The 14,274-nt window shown below is 46.7% G+C and overlaps 1 protein-coding gene across 10 annotated transcripts in view; it reads right to left on the reverse strand.

Moving 5' to 3' along the window:
• SIPA1L3 (signal induced proliferation associated 1 like 3) overlaps positions 1–14,274 on the reverse strand; it is a 214,753-nt gene that overhangs the window by 120,795 nt on the left and 79,684 nt on the right. For 9 of the 10 annotated variants that reach the window (XM_031681736.2, XM_072967159.1, XM_072967158.1 and 6 more), the window contains one exon: positions 10,603–10,670. The exons of the other annotated variant lie outside the window; for it this stretch is intronic. The gene's annotated coding sequence lies outside the window, so the exon portion shown is untranslated. The remainder of the gene's footprint in view (positions 1–10,602; positions 10,671–14,274) is intronic. 10 annotated transcript variants of the gene reach the window in all.

Here is a 14,274-nt window from a genome sequence, read left to right on the forward strand (position 1 = left end):
TCTGTGCCATCCTCCACCCTTCTCTCACCCTACATTCAGTCCACTCATAGTTACTACTGGCTCTATCTTCAAATCAGGTTAGGATCTGCCTACTTCTACCCTGCTTAACCTCCCACTCCTCCTGCCTGGACCGTGGACCAGAGCAGGCGCTCCCTCCCTGATTTCCTGGCTCCCACCCCTGCTCCCACACATAGCCAGAGGGATCCTGCTAACTTGAGTCAGAACATATCCCTCCTCTGCTCAGAACCCTCCCACTGTACATTCAGGAAAAAGCCTCAGTCCCTATAAGGCCTCACATGTAAGTCTCTGACCTCATCTCCTCCCATGTTGTCTTTTTATTTCACCTATTGAGGTGGGTGTGTAATGGCATCTCACTGTGGTTATCATTTGCATTTCCATGATGATGATTAAGGATGATGAGCTAGGCACTTTAAATAATAATAATAATGATAAATGGTTACCATTTACATAGGATTTATTATGTGCCAGGCACTATGCTAAGCGTTTTATATATACAGCTGCATGATCCCTTTCCAAACTTCTTAGGCCAGATGTGTTTTGGAATTCTGGATGATTTAGATTTTAGAGAAGCAATGAGAGCTTTTAACCAGCAGGGTCCCAGAAGAGTATCTAGCACATGGATATTTCTACAGTGATGATAATCTGTCCCTTTGGACCGTACTCCACCTGGGATTGTGGATCTGAATCAGCCCCTGAATCTCCATAACCACTTTATGAGGGAGGTAGTGTTATCTCTAGTTTATAGGCGGGGAAAATGAGGCACAGGAAGGTAAATGCCTTGGCCACACTCACACAGGTAGAAGTGGAAGGCTGGGACTCCAATACAGACCTTTGGTACCACTGTCCTCTGTACTGGTTCTTAGAGTAGCTGACAGGAAATTAATCAATGCTGAACAAACAAACAAAAGAATGACTGACATTAGGCTGGGAGAGTCAGAGAACTCAGGCTTTCCAACCAGTTATTGCTCATGGCAGGAAGGTCAAACACCACTAAGCTAACTGCATGTGTTTAACCTAACTAATCTATCTTGAATACAAGATTTACCAAACTCAAATTGGGAGTTCGAGATTTGCAGATACTAACTACTATTTGTAAAATGGATAAACAACAAGTTTCTACTGTATAGCACAGGGAATTATATTCAGTATCTTCAATATACAGTTAGTAACCTATAATGAAAAAGAATATGAAAAGGAACATATGTATGTACATGTATGATTGAAACATGATGCTGTGCACCAGAAATTGACACAAGACTGTAAACTGACAAAAAAAAAAGTCTACCCAAATATAAAAGTAAGATAGCCCCCTAAAAAATAATCCTCAGAAATAAGAGTTGTTTCAGAGTTTTCATATCATTTTATTTTGAACAAAGTGCTGTTTGGGAAAGCCACATGAGCATCTAATGACTTAAACAATGCTAGTTTTGGCAACAATAAAAAAAAAGGAGGCATATGACATAACAGGCTCAGGAACTGTTCCCCAAGCTTAACCTCACAATTCCCAGTGCTGTAAATCACTTAAACAGGCCCTGTAAAGATAAAAAGCAAGACAGGGACAAGTAATCGAAAGCAACAGTCATTTAACTTAAAATACTTGATGTAAAAAATCTTATTGTACAGAGAGGGACATTTAAACTAGAATTTGGGGAGCTGAAAGAAAGTCTGTGTCAGGTAATACTGAAAATTGTCTTGAGGCAAAGTGCAGCTGTGTGGGATGAAACTGAATTTTCCTAAACTGTCATTTATTATTCATATTGGAATCATTAGTCTGATTGACTCAAAAACGAGTGCTTATGTAACCACTTTTACATGTTCACATTTTTTTCATTTATTCATTTTCAGTAAATGAGGTTTTTCAAAAAAAACCTCAAAGTGTTTTTTTCCTTAATGTAACATAGTAAAAGTTATTGGCTACACTTTAGAGAGCATCAATGTACAACTAAAAGGGGAATTAAAAAAAGAATTGTCTAAAAAATAACAGCAAGGACACAAATGAACTAATTATTATTTTGATTTCTTGAATATGTATAAGCACATTTGACTGTCCTTTATGACTGGATCACCGCATTTTGTTGTTGGCTTTATTCCTTTGATAACTATGTAAGTTTAAAAAGCTAAAGATCTAATCTGTTCTTAGAAATAATAACTAGCATATATATGACAACTAAAAAAATGTGCAGTATACTGTTTATATGTATTTACATGCAATATAATGTGTATGTGCAGTAGAATTGTAATAATTCTACATAATAAAACTGGGGAAAAAAAAAAGAATTGTCTAATGACACATGATTACTTGGGATCAAGTTTCCCGCAATAACTTAATACACAGATTCAAGAAGTGCCACACATCAGCAGTTCAGATGGCGGTGGAGACGATGTATTCCAGAGATCTGTGCAGATGACTCAAAAAAGGGACTCTAATGATGACAAGGAGGCCTGTTAAGAATGTGAGTAATATTGTTTTATGATGTGAGAGGATCTAAATGTGTCACAAAATAAATTAAAAGATATAAATAGGCAGCTGACTATGTCATCTATATCCCTAAACACTTCAGTGTTAAAACTTAAAAAAAAAAATCTTCTCTTTGGAAACATGGGGAATCACCTTGTTTTGGGATACATACAGTATATATTTTTTTATTACAAGTATTTTTTAAAACTCTGGAAGGAACACACCAGGGTTGAAAAAGTGATTATCTTGGCAGAGTCTGGGGCCTTTAATTGATTCATTTTTTAAACTCTAAGTAAGTATTCTCTTGATAATCAGACACACAAATAAACAACATAGCTTTCTAATGTGAAGCTCACCCAAGGACACAATAAAGTAATAGTTCTCACCCTTGGTCACACCCTAGAAACATCTGGGGAGTTAAAAAAAAAAACAAAACCATCCCACGCCTGGTCCTACCCTCTGTGATTCTAACGAAATGTTCTGGGGTGGGGCCCAAGGCTTGCGATTTCTTGAAGCTCCCCATGTGACTCTAATGTGCAGCAAAGATGAGAATCATTATTAAAGCAAAAAATTTCAAATCTTTCTGCAGAACATGTGACTAAATGGCTTTTAGAAAATAAAAAGGCTCCACAGTCAAATAAGCAGGTTTCTTTCCTGCAAGATTTCTCGAAGCCTGTAATATGCAAATGTGCACCGTGACTTTTACAAGAGGAAGACACAGTACAAAGTGGACATCTGTGCGTGTGTGCATGTGTGTGTGTGCTGTGTGTGCGTGTGCTCAGTATCCCTTCTCTCCAGCAGCCATGCTGTTAGCAAGCCCTGTCTATTCTATCTCCTGACCTGTCCCTCCTCACCCCCCATTCCACCTACCCTGGTCCTGTCCTCCATCATCTCCCGTCTGGACCACAGCAGCAGCTTCCTCCCAGCTCTCCCACAATTCATGCCCACAGAGGTGGGCTAGTGGAGTTTGAAAGAGCTTCTGTTCCCATCTGTGAGACTGCCTGCAATGTCCCAACTGCCACCCAATGATCATGGAAGGGACTATCTTAAGGTGAAGGTGCATTACAGACAGTCCAGCGGCGGGCTTGAGCTGCCGAGTCATCAGTCCCAAAGGCAGCTCCACAAACCCTTGGACTTGGAGTTGGGGAGCTCACACATTTCCTGATAGTTTAAGCCAGCACAAATGGGGTTTTCTGTTACTTCTGGCGAAGCATCCAAACAAAATGCTCTCTATTAAATTATCCTATGTCATTGGCTACACATTTTTTTCATCAGGTAAAATTATATTATTTGTTTTCCTTATTTATTGTTTGTCTCCCGTTCAAGAATACCAGCTCCACAAGGGCAGGGACAGTTGTCCACGTTGTTCACTGCTACGTCCCTTGGACCAGAAACATTGCCTGCCAAAGAGTAGGAACTCAGCAAGTGCTGAAGGAGTACTGAGCTCATTTAATTCTTTCAACAGCTCTGAAAGGTAGGTGTTACAAATCCCAAACTCCTCCCCACAGCCACGCAGACCCTGCACATTCTGCCCCCACCTTCCTCTCCCTGACGCATGATCCTGAGGTTACGCTGGCTGCCTCCCAGCTCCTTCCCACGTTCAGAACTCCGTTGATGCTGTTCCCTCTGTTGGGAACGCTCCCCCCATTCCATTAAGGTCTACACATCTTCCAGGCCTCCCCTCAAGTGGCAGCCCTTATGCAGACATCTCCTGACCTCTCCACACATGCCAGGTCCCCCTCGGATAGGCTCTCGGGGCTCCTCCGTGTAATGACACAGCTGCTTCTGGAATTACTTACCAAGTTCTATTTCCTCCACTGAACCACGAGTGCCCAGAAGGCAGGGACCCCTTTGTACTTCCAGACCCCCCTTAGAAGACCTGGCACACAGTGGACACTTAATATATACCACACCTACCTACTGCCTACTGTGGCCGGGATATTTACTGCTCGCTGAATACCCATGTGCTCCCATATTCCAGCCCCTTGCAGTTAGGCAGGGCCACGTGGCTAGTTTTGGGTATGAGCAGAGGTGAACTGTGTCACTCTGGCCCTGTCATCTAAGTGCTGCTGTGTGACCCTCTAGTGCCTTTGTCCTGCCTGGGTGACCCTGCAAACTGTGTTCCAGGTGTGGTGCTTCAAGACCAGGGAGCCCTTGTCATTCTGCATCCCTGAGGTTCAAGGTAAAGCCTCCCACCTGATCTGACTTGTGTCATGAGAAAAAGTCGACATTTGTTGTGCCCAACCTCTAGGATTTCAGGGCTAATTTGTTACCGCAGCAGAACCCTGCCTATCACTGGTATTCTCCGTAAATGAACGAAAGCAGCCAGAGGCAGCGACAACTGTGACTACAGACTGGGAGGTAAGCAGAAAGCAGTGGCCCCCAGCCGCCAGTACTGAACCTCAGGGAAAGGATGAGGGGGACAAAACAAAGATTCCCTGGGGAATCGCCACTCTTTGTGCCTGATGCGCAGATGAAAGGACCTGGAGCCCCCACTCCCTTCAAACAGAGCCTGCCTCGGGGCCTCATCAAACACAGCTCCTCAGGGATCACAGCCAAGTCTCAGCCCCTGGGGATGGGAGGAGGCAGCTCAGAAGCCAGCAACACCCTGGAAAACCCTATTAGTTACAGGAAGCTGAAACAGCAAGGCTGCATGAAGGGCCTGGGCTAATTCGGGCTGACAACCTTCCCTCGGAATCACCCACTGGGGCTCTGCCCTCCCGTCTCCATCCCAGAGAATAAATCACACTGTCAGGTCTAATTTGGAACTCGGCTGATGGGTTGAGCAGAGCATCCATGCGTTCTGGCCACAGAGGTCAAGGGCAGCCCACGCGCTAGAGGCCAGTGCTGAGAGGCCTGGGGACTGGACGGGAAGGGGACTGGGAGACCGAAAGCGATGGGTTTCCAATACACACCAAAGAAACTCCTCTCTTCTCCCACAGAATATCTGGCCCAGGCCTCAGCTGTACAAGCCATGTTTCCAGAGCACAGTCTGGCTATATCCAGGCACCATGCTAGCTTGGGGCTGGGCACTCATTCTTGGTGCATAAATAATCCCAACAGCAGCAGTGAACGCCTACTATTTCACAGGCTGGTGACCAGGCTGCCTAACTGCTGACATGCAGTTGAAGGCTAATGAACGTAAGTGACCACTGTCACCACTGCGACCACCACCACCATCACATCTGTGATGTGACGACTTGTGCCAGGCACTGTTCTAAGTACTTGAGATTCGTACTCACCTTTTAATTCTCAGAGCATTCTTAGGAGAAAATAAGCCCCAGAGTTAGGCCCCCAACTTGGGGCTCGTCAGTGGTCAGGCGAAGACTAGAACCCAGGGCAGCTGGGCTCTGGAACCTGTGCTCTCCACCCTCACGTCAACTCATGTTTGATTTTACCTCCTTCAAGAAGCTGGCCCTGAAACCCCAAGTCAGCGTTAGGTGTCTCCGCAGAGTTCCCACAGCCCCATGGCTTCCCTGTTAGAACTCTCATCGCTCTGGGCTGTTGACCAACAGAGCTCTCCCCAAATACTCTATCCAAGAGGGTACCCCTGTAAGCCTAGTGCCCAGAGTGGGTATGTTTGCTGCATGGATACATGGATGAATGGATGGATGGATGGATGGATGGAAACCCAAGTCCAAATCCTTCATTTTCCAGAGGAAGGGAGTGGAGATTCAGCCAGGAGAACTGTAGTGAGAGCGTTTCCCTGAAGAAAGGGGAGGTGGGGAAGAACAGGAACATTGCTCCTTGATGAATCTCTATTCCTCCTTCAAGGCCTAAAGCTGCTTCCAGGAGATCTCTCTGAACCCCAGGCTAGCCTGGGCACTTCCTTCGGGTGCCCATCAGCCCCTGGGTTTCCCCCATATAGCCCTGCCCACCCTGGACTCTCACTGCCTAAGAGTCTGCCTCCCTCACCTGCCAGGAGCCCCTGAGTACGAGGCCCACTCAGCCCTGAGGCTGTCTCCCCCACTCACTACATTACAGGGATGGGCACAGAGGAGGTGAATTTTAAATGTGTGCTGAGTCAACCAACCAGCAGCACCCCAAGAAAGGAAAGAAGGTTGGAAGCATCATTCTGGGAAGAAGAGTTAAAAGCCCAGGTAGAGTTTGCTTGGAAAAGAGGCACAGAGAAGACTTAGCCATCCGCAAGCCACAAAGGGCTGGCAGGAGGAAGATTCGTGGCTAGTGCCCGGCACCAGGACCAGACCAGAACCAGTGAGAGGTAGGTACATGGAGCAAATGTGAGAGAGCTCTTTAACGATCAAAACTTCCCCAAAGCAAAATATGCTGCCCTGTTCCTCCCTTCCTAGAAGAATTTACACTGGTCAGATAGCTAGCAGTCTGGGATCCCGGGACTTCTTAAGAAGCAACAAAGTGTAGTGGCCAAGAGTGAGGGCTTTGGAGACAGTGCAAAGGTTCCCACCTCAGCTCCTCTACTTACTCAAGAAAGGGTTTCACTACACTGTGCCTCAGTTTCCATGTCATTACCACTGGGAGCGGCAGCATCACAGGGTGGGTGTAAGGACTGAATGAGATCAGACACGTGAAGGGCTTACAGCAGGGCTTGGCACAGAGTCGGCACCCATTACTGTTAATTACTGCTGTTTTTCTTCCCCTGTGGAGCCAGGCTGCTAATCCAACTGAAACCCTCAATCCTCTCTTTCTCTGGCTTCCACCTCAGGAGAGGCTGAAAAGCTAAAAAAAATTTCTCACCTTCCTTACAGCTGAGGGAGGCCATGTGACCCACCTCTGGCCAATGAGATGTAAGTGGAATCTTCGAGGTGAGGGGCAGGGAGGCGGATTCTGAGTGTTGAATTGGTACAGAACTGAAAAAAAACATGCTGCTGGAGTTGACCCCCTCTTACTTGTTCTGGCTGGAACTGCAGCAGCAACCTTGCAACCATGAGGGAAAGACCAAGTGAATCAAGGAGGCCCCAGCCTGGGCATCACTCAGCCTCTGAACTAACATTGGCAGCCAAGTTCCTCTAGGTTTGTGGTTATGGGGAGAAATCAGTCCTCATTTGTTTAAGCTGTTGTGAGCTGGGTTTTCTGTTCTTGCAGCTGAAAGCACTCCTGGCTGATGCCCCCACCATGACACAAATAGCTCAGGGCCCATGCCCGTGGTAATCGCTTGCCAGCCTCAGTTCAGGTGCCCGGCTGAGAACCCCTGATCCAGAGGAGAAAGGGTGGAAGGCTGAGACGGAACAGCATTTACCAAACCTGTCCTGCGTCCTGCCCTTCCTTTCAGCTGCATCTGTGTCCCATTGTACAATTAGTTACTTAAGTGTGTGTGTGTGTGTGTGTGTGTGTGTGTATCTTTGGCTACAAAGGTAACTTAAATACAATGAAAATGAACAAAACACATTCATTCATGGGCCTCTAAAAATTAGCTGATGTAGCCTAATTTGGGTTCAAAGAACTATCAAGAATGCATCATTTTTGTCTTCTACTGGGGAAAAATTATAGAAAATCTGGCAAGACCTGGTATTTCCAGAGGGCGACAAATGGGCCAGAGCAAAGCGGGCGCTGCCTCTCACAGAGGGAACACATTTTCCCGTTTGCTGCAATTCCCAAAGCCTTGTTTAGAAGTGAGATAATGTGTTTGGATCTCCTGGCTGGCAGGTGGAAGAATTAGGTCAGAACCCACTTTGTTCCTTCCCTTCAGCACCTCCTCAGAGAGGCCTTCCTTGATTACCTCATTTACAACTGCCTCCTGTTCCTCCCCATCAGCCCCCTTTCTTGCTTTTCTCATCCCTGCCAAATGTAGCCCCACATTCACTTGTTAATCTGTTTATTATTTTATCTTCCAGCAGAGTGTCAGTTCCTGGCGGGAAAGGATTTTGTCTGTTCTGTTCATTCCGAATCCCCAGTGCCTGGAACACAACAGTAGGTGCTGAAATGCATATTTGTTGAGTGAAGGAAAGAAATGAATGAACAAATGAAACCCTGTCTCCTGCTTTCCAGTCCCCCAGGTGCTAGTTATCATGTCGGAACAATGAATCCTACCCACATAGTTCCTGCAGTCTGAGAGGCAACACAAGAAATTCACTCGGAAACTGGAACCTTTTACCACATTAAAAAGGAACGTGCTAGAATAAAACGGGTTATCTATGAGGCTGTACAGATATTATGTTAATAACTGAATAATTAAAATAAATGAGGGAGAAGGGACAGGTCTTTCTTACAGAACTAATTACGTGGACAATTAATAAATGTAGAAGGAATGAGGGACATACAAAAGTCACATACAAAAAGTTAGGGACATCCCACAGTAATGACAGTTGCAGGCAAAATTCACCTGACCAATGCACGCCAAAATTAGCAGGTGCAAGTTTGAGGAAAAACGAGTAGAGTCTCAAAGCAGCTCTCCCAAGATATCTATCGATTATAAAAGGAAAAACAGTTACACCACACTGGGGAAAGCCAGCAGACAGACAGCACCCTAACCGAGTGATGTGGGTTAACAACACCAGTGGTAAGACACGTGGACTCGCAGGTGCGATGCAGAGGCAGGGGGCGCACCATCTCTGCGGAGTTCTGCCAAATGATGGAGAAGCTCAGTGTAGTCATAAGGAAACATCAGACAAACCCAAATGCAGACAGTCTACAAAGCAACAAGAGCTGCTCTCTTCCAGAGTCTCATGGTCATTAAAGACAGGGTGAAGACTGAGCAACTGTCACAGACTGGAGGCGATTAAGGAGACAAGACAAGTAAATGCAATAAGGGATCCTGGATAGGCTCTTGGAACAGAAAAAGGAAATCAGTGAAAGAATTAGTGAAAGCTGACCAAAGCCTGCACTTGGCTCACAGTACTGGCCCGGTGTTCACTTCCTGGTGTGGACAGTTGTGCTACAGCTGAGTAAGATGGTAATACTAGGAGGTGCTGGGTGACTGTAGATATGTGAACTCTCTGTGCTATTTTTGCAACTTTTTGTCAGTCTAAAATTCCTTCAAAATAAAAAAGTCAATAAAGAATTGTGCTAAAAAGCATCTGTTAATGGAAGTCTGGCCCCAGGTGACTGTCCCACAAGCAAGCTCCAGGTGCCAGGGCAGAGCCTTAGGCCAAAAGGAAGGAATAGGAAGAGACCTAATAAACAGCCAAGGGAGAAGACACTGTCTAGATCCACTCACTTCCCAGACTCGACTCACTGGTCCCGGCAACTCAGCCAACACCACTACCTGTGTCCAGAGCTGGACGCCAGAATCTCTGTTCTCCCGCTTCCCACACTGTCAGAGTCTCCTGGTGCTTCAAGGATCAGACAGCACCCCATCTCCGGGCCCCTTCTTGCATCCTGCCAACAAACGCTGGTGTCCCCACTACCACCTGGAAAGCCACACAGCCCGAGGCCCCCTCGCTGCTTGATCCAGGCCAAAGAAACCAAAGAGGATGCTCACTAGCAAGAACCCCAGAAACTTAATTATAACATTCAGAATCTTTTATTACAGGTAAGTACTTCAGTGTGTACAGCTTTTAATTACGTGGAACTACCTATACTATATTTTCAGCCTACAGGCAACTAACACATCCATACGGGGGTTGACAGGGACATCCAGTATCTTAAGTGCGGTGGCAGTTACACAACAGCATGCATTTGCCTAAACTCAAAGAACCGTATACCAAACAGCGAATTTCATTCTGTGTAAATTTTAAAAATGGAAATTAAAACGCTAAAAAAAAAAAGAATGTGATACACTGATGTCTGCTATGAACAAAGATCTCCAAAACATACTACCACTGGGGACAGTGGCAAATAGGCTGCAGAAATGTCCTGCTGCTTTTTCCTTTATACAGCAAATTAAAACAACAAGCGTGTACATGCGTAAGTAGGAATGTTCATGAACAGGGAGAGGTCTGGCAGGACACCCATCCAACTACTGACCATAATCACCTTGGAGGGAAGAAGCCAGACTGTGGGGGTTGGGAGGGACAGTGAAGGAGATTTCCATGTTTCCCTTGACATTTGTAGGTAGGTAGGTAGGTAGGTAGGTAGGTAGATAGATAGATAGATAGATAGATAGATAGATAGATAGATAGATATTTTTAAAAAAATAATACAGCATTTCACGTGTACTAGCTATAAAACTTAAGCAAACAAAAGTCAAACAGCCACACTACACTCACCCTTAGTATGTTCTGGACACTAGTGCTCCTTGTGGGTCCCAGGAGAGCCGAGGTCAAAGACTGTGCATCTACGGAGAGGGAAAAAAACGAGGTTATGTGAACTTGAGGCTTCCTGCTGAAGTATCCATCTGTCACTCACGAATTCACTCCCTCAATAAATATTTATTGAACGCCGGCTCTGTGCCAGGTACCCCAGTGACCAAGACGAAGTAGCTATCCTCGGGGAGCCGACACTCCAGCAGGGGAGGAAGACGGGAAACAAACACAGCCCGCAGTCAGAGAGCAGCCAGCACCTAGCTGGGGACCAGGCAGGGTGAGGGGAGCAACGGGGCTGTGACTTCCCAGAGTGAGGGCCTGAGGAAAGGACAGAGACGTGAATACAGGTGACTGCCAGCAGTGTAACTACCTGGGAAAGAGCTGACCGGGCCGCGGGCAGGACCAGGCACAGGACCTGGGGTCGAGGTTGGGGAGGGTGGGGGGTCAGGAGCAGCAGGAGGCCCGTGTCCCTGGTGCAGGGTGAGAGGGGGGGTGAGGGCAGGGAGGTGACGGGGGTAGAGGGACAGTCATTATAAGGATGTTTCCTTCAGACCATCGTGAGCAGAGGGGTGGAAGAGAAAAAGCACTTGTTCTGACTTGTAACTTTGTATTATTAATTGATGTTTTTGAATATTTAGCATGGTGGTTCATATCTGAATGAGTACTTCATGGATGAATGAATGTCTCCAGGCCGAGAAGCCACTGTCTGTATTGTTCACCATCACATCTTGGTTTAGGTCAGGCACTTACTAAACCAGGGAGATGAAATCTGAGAGGACAACCTAGAACCTTCCTACAGAATGGCCGTGAAATAATGACTCTCACTTCCTATGTGTGAGGCTCTGTCCCAGCAGAATGGGCCGACTTGCTTCATTCTCCCAAGAACCCTAAGACCTAGGCACACCATTACATCCCTGCTACAGATGAGGGCCCTGAGACACAGAGTGGGTCAAGAACCCCCTAGCTGAGGCTGCCCAGCCAGTCTAAAGTTTTAGAGGTGGGATGAACCCAGGCAGCCTGGCTCCAGTCTGTTCTCGACCTCTTGGCCAGGCCACATGGTCACAGAGGCCAGTGAAGAGAGGGCTGACTGCAGGTTGACAATACCTCTCCCACCTTCCCTACTGCTGCCGTATCCACCTGCCACCCACACACCAAGACCGACCTCAAATGCCAACCAGCTCCTCCAGGGGGCCTCCCAGGAAGGAAACCTAGCAGGCAGCTGGCCCACTTTTCAGAGTCAAGAAACAGGATGGCTTCAATAATCTTGCCCCTCTGGGGATTCTGCAGAAGCCAAAAGAGGTCTTAGTTCTTAACCTTTCTCAGGCCAGGGACACCTGTTGGCAGCCTGGGGAAGAAGGGTGTGGACGTTTTCTCAGAATCACGTCTTTAAATGTACAAAACACTATACACTAGACCACAAAGGAAATCTATTATATTCACATATCAAAATATCTGTAAGACAAAACCTAATCCGAGATACAGTAATATTTGTGCTTCTTTATGAATGCTTTAAATTATGAGATCTTAGTGATGGGTCCAATAACTATAATAATTTAGAAATGGATGAGTGAAAATGATATTTTGTAATATCTGCAACAACTGTAATGTGATATGGAAATATTTTTTATTTCTAGCGGCAACAGTCACGGGTGTTGTTAATACGATTGTAGCTTGTGGTCCTTGTTCAGAAGACATGAAAATGCTAAATATCAGTTAGATGGTAAAGAAAATAAAGACGTAATTTCTTCCCTAGCCAACTTCATGATCCTCTAAATTCCATCCAAGGACCCTTCAACGGTCCATGGACCCAGATTAAGAAGCCCTAAGCCCACCCTGAGGTAGGGTAAAGCTGGAGGGTGCGCCCAGGGAAGATAACAACTGGGGGGTGTGGGGAAGATTCAGATCCTTGTGAACTTTGTAGGGGAAGAAGGGGTCCTGAGCACTGGGGATTTTGGCCCACCCTACATCCGTTTCCCTTTCTCAGTTAGCTCCCTGAACCTCACCTTTCCCACCCAGCTCACAGAATTCCTGTGGGAATGTCCCACCCATAGGTTGGTAGGGAAGGGGAGGGTGTCATAAAACCCAGGCTTGGCCAATAAAGCAATTGCACCCCCTCTCCCCACCCTGACCTCAGATATGGCTCAAGGAGGCCCTGGCACCAAAGCCAGGCTGATTAGGTCCACTAAACAAGTCTAGGGACACGTGCTGTGATTATGGGGAAATCCCTGGGGCTGCTAAGCTGGCTGGATGCATATGTGGAGCTGACTCAGAGCCTACCCAACAATAAAACCGAGAGGACTGCAGAGCCAGGGGATGGAAGGAAACAGGGTCCTGGCAACCCCACGTGAGGCCCTGGATCCACCCACCCTTGAAGCCATTACACATAGAATGTCGCAGGCTATGAGTCCAAACACTTCCTTTTATACTTGAGCAGGCTGACCTGAATTGCTATTCACGCAATCGAATGACTCTCAACTAACACAGAAGGGAAGAAGTGAGTACAGCTCTTGACAATTCCCAGAGCTCACTACCAAGCCACTTAGGAAAGCACAAAATAAAATTAGAAACAGTTACTATACACAGAATCAGCACATGCAGAAAAACACACACTCTTTAAAAATTCATAACTAACCTCTTGGGTAGTTGCTATCCCTAAAGCTGGTTTATGAAAGGCTAACAATTTCGGTTTTCAAGATGCTCAGCAGAGCAGGAGGGAAACAGAAGCACCCAGAACATTTTCCCTTATCACCAAACTTCCCATTAAAAAAAATTCCTGGGATGATCAGGAAGCCCCTGAAATAAAGCTCCTATAAAATTGTAATCACTGCCTTTTAAATTGCTTCGGAAATTGCTTTTCTGCCACTCTCATTCCCACCCCCCACTTTCTTTCTCTAGAGTGACGTATATGGCTCTTTAAAGGTACATCAGCAGTGACGTGCAGGGGTGCCACAGCTCTCTGAGCTGGGAATCTACTTCCTGCCCTGTGGAGGAAGCCATGACGTCCGTCAGTCTGGGGTCCCTGATACACAGGAGGGGCTGCAGCAGAGAGGAAGATGCCAAGGAGTTGTGGAAATAGCAGCACAGGTAGGCTACAGGGCCAGGAATTCAGCCAGGACCCCAGACATCCCATAGTCCCTCTTATACTACCCGGAAGGGAGGATGGCCTTGGAGTTGCCTTGCAATCCCAGCACCCACCAGAGCAACGGCTCTGGCTCATCTGCTGAATAGGTTCCAGTCTTAGGGCTGCAAACCTTGCCTCCCAGGGTTTATACCAAGAAACAGAAGCATAGATTAGAGGACTTGGGGGTGAGAGGGTGCCCTGGCCTGACTCCTAGCCTGATGGGTCCTCCCCTCAGCCACAGTGATTGGTTTTGGGAGAGACGCACAATCCAAGCATGGCCAATCAGAGTTGGCCCTGGGAATCTTGCTGGATTACTGGGGCAAAGGGATGGGACGTAAGGCAGGGGCTGTTGAGGGCTTCTCTGCCACCTGGGGGAGGGGATGGACACCCAGTAATGAAGTCAAAGCAGAGAGAGGCAGAACGGATTCCTGACAAGAATACCTGAGCACGGACTCCAGACAGGCCAGCTCTGGGATTTTCAGGTCCTGGAGCCATTAACTTCCCTTTGCAGTCTG

The sequence above is a fragment of the Vicugna pacos genome, chromosome 9 (genome assembly GCF_048564905.1).
Source record: "Vicugna pacos chromosome 9, VicPac4, whole genome shotgun sequence".
Classification (NCBI taxonomy): domain Eukaryota; kingdom Metazoa; phylum Chordata; class Mammalia; order Artiodactyla; family Camelidae; genus Vicugna; species Vicugna pacos.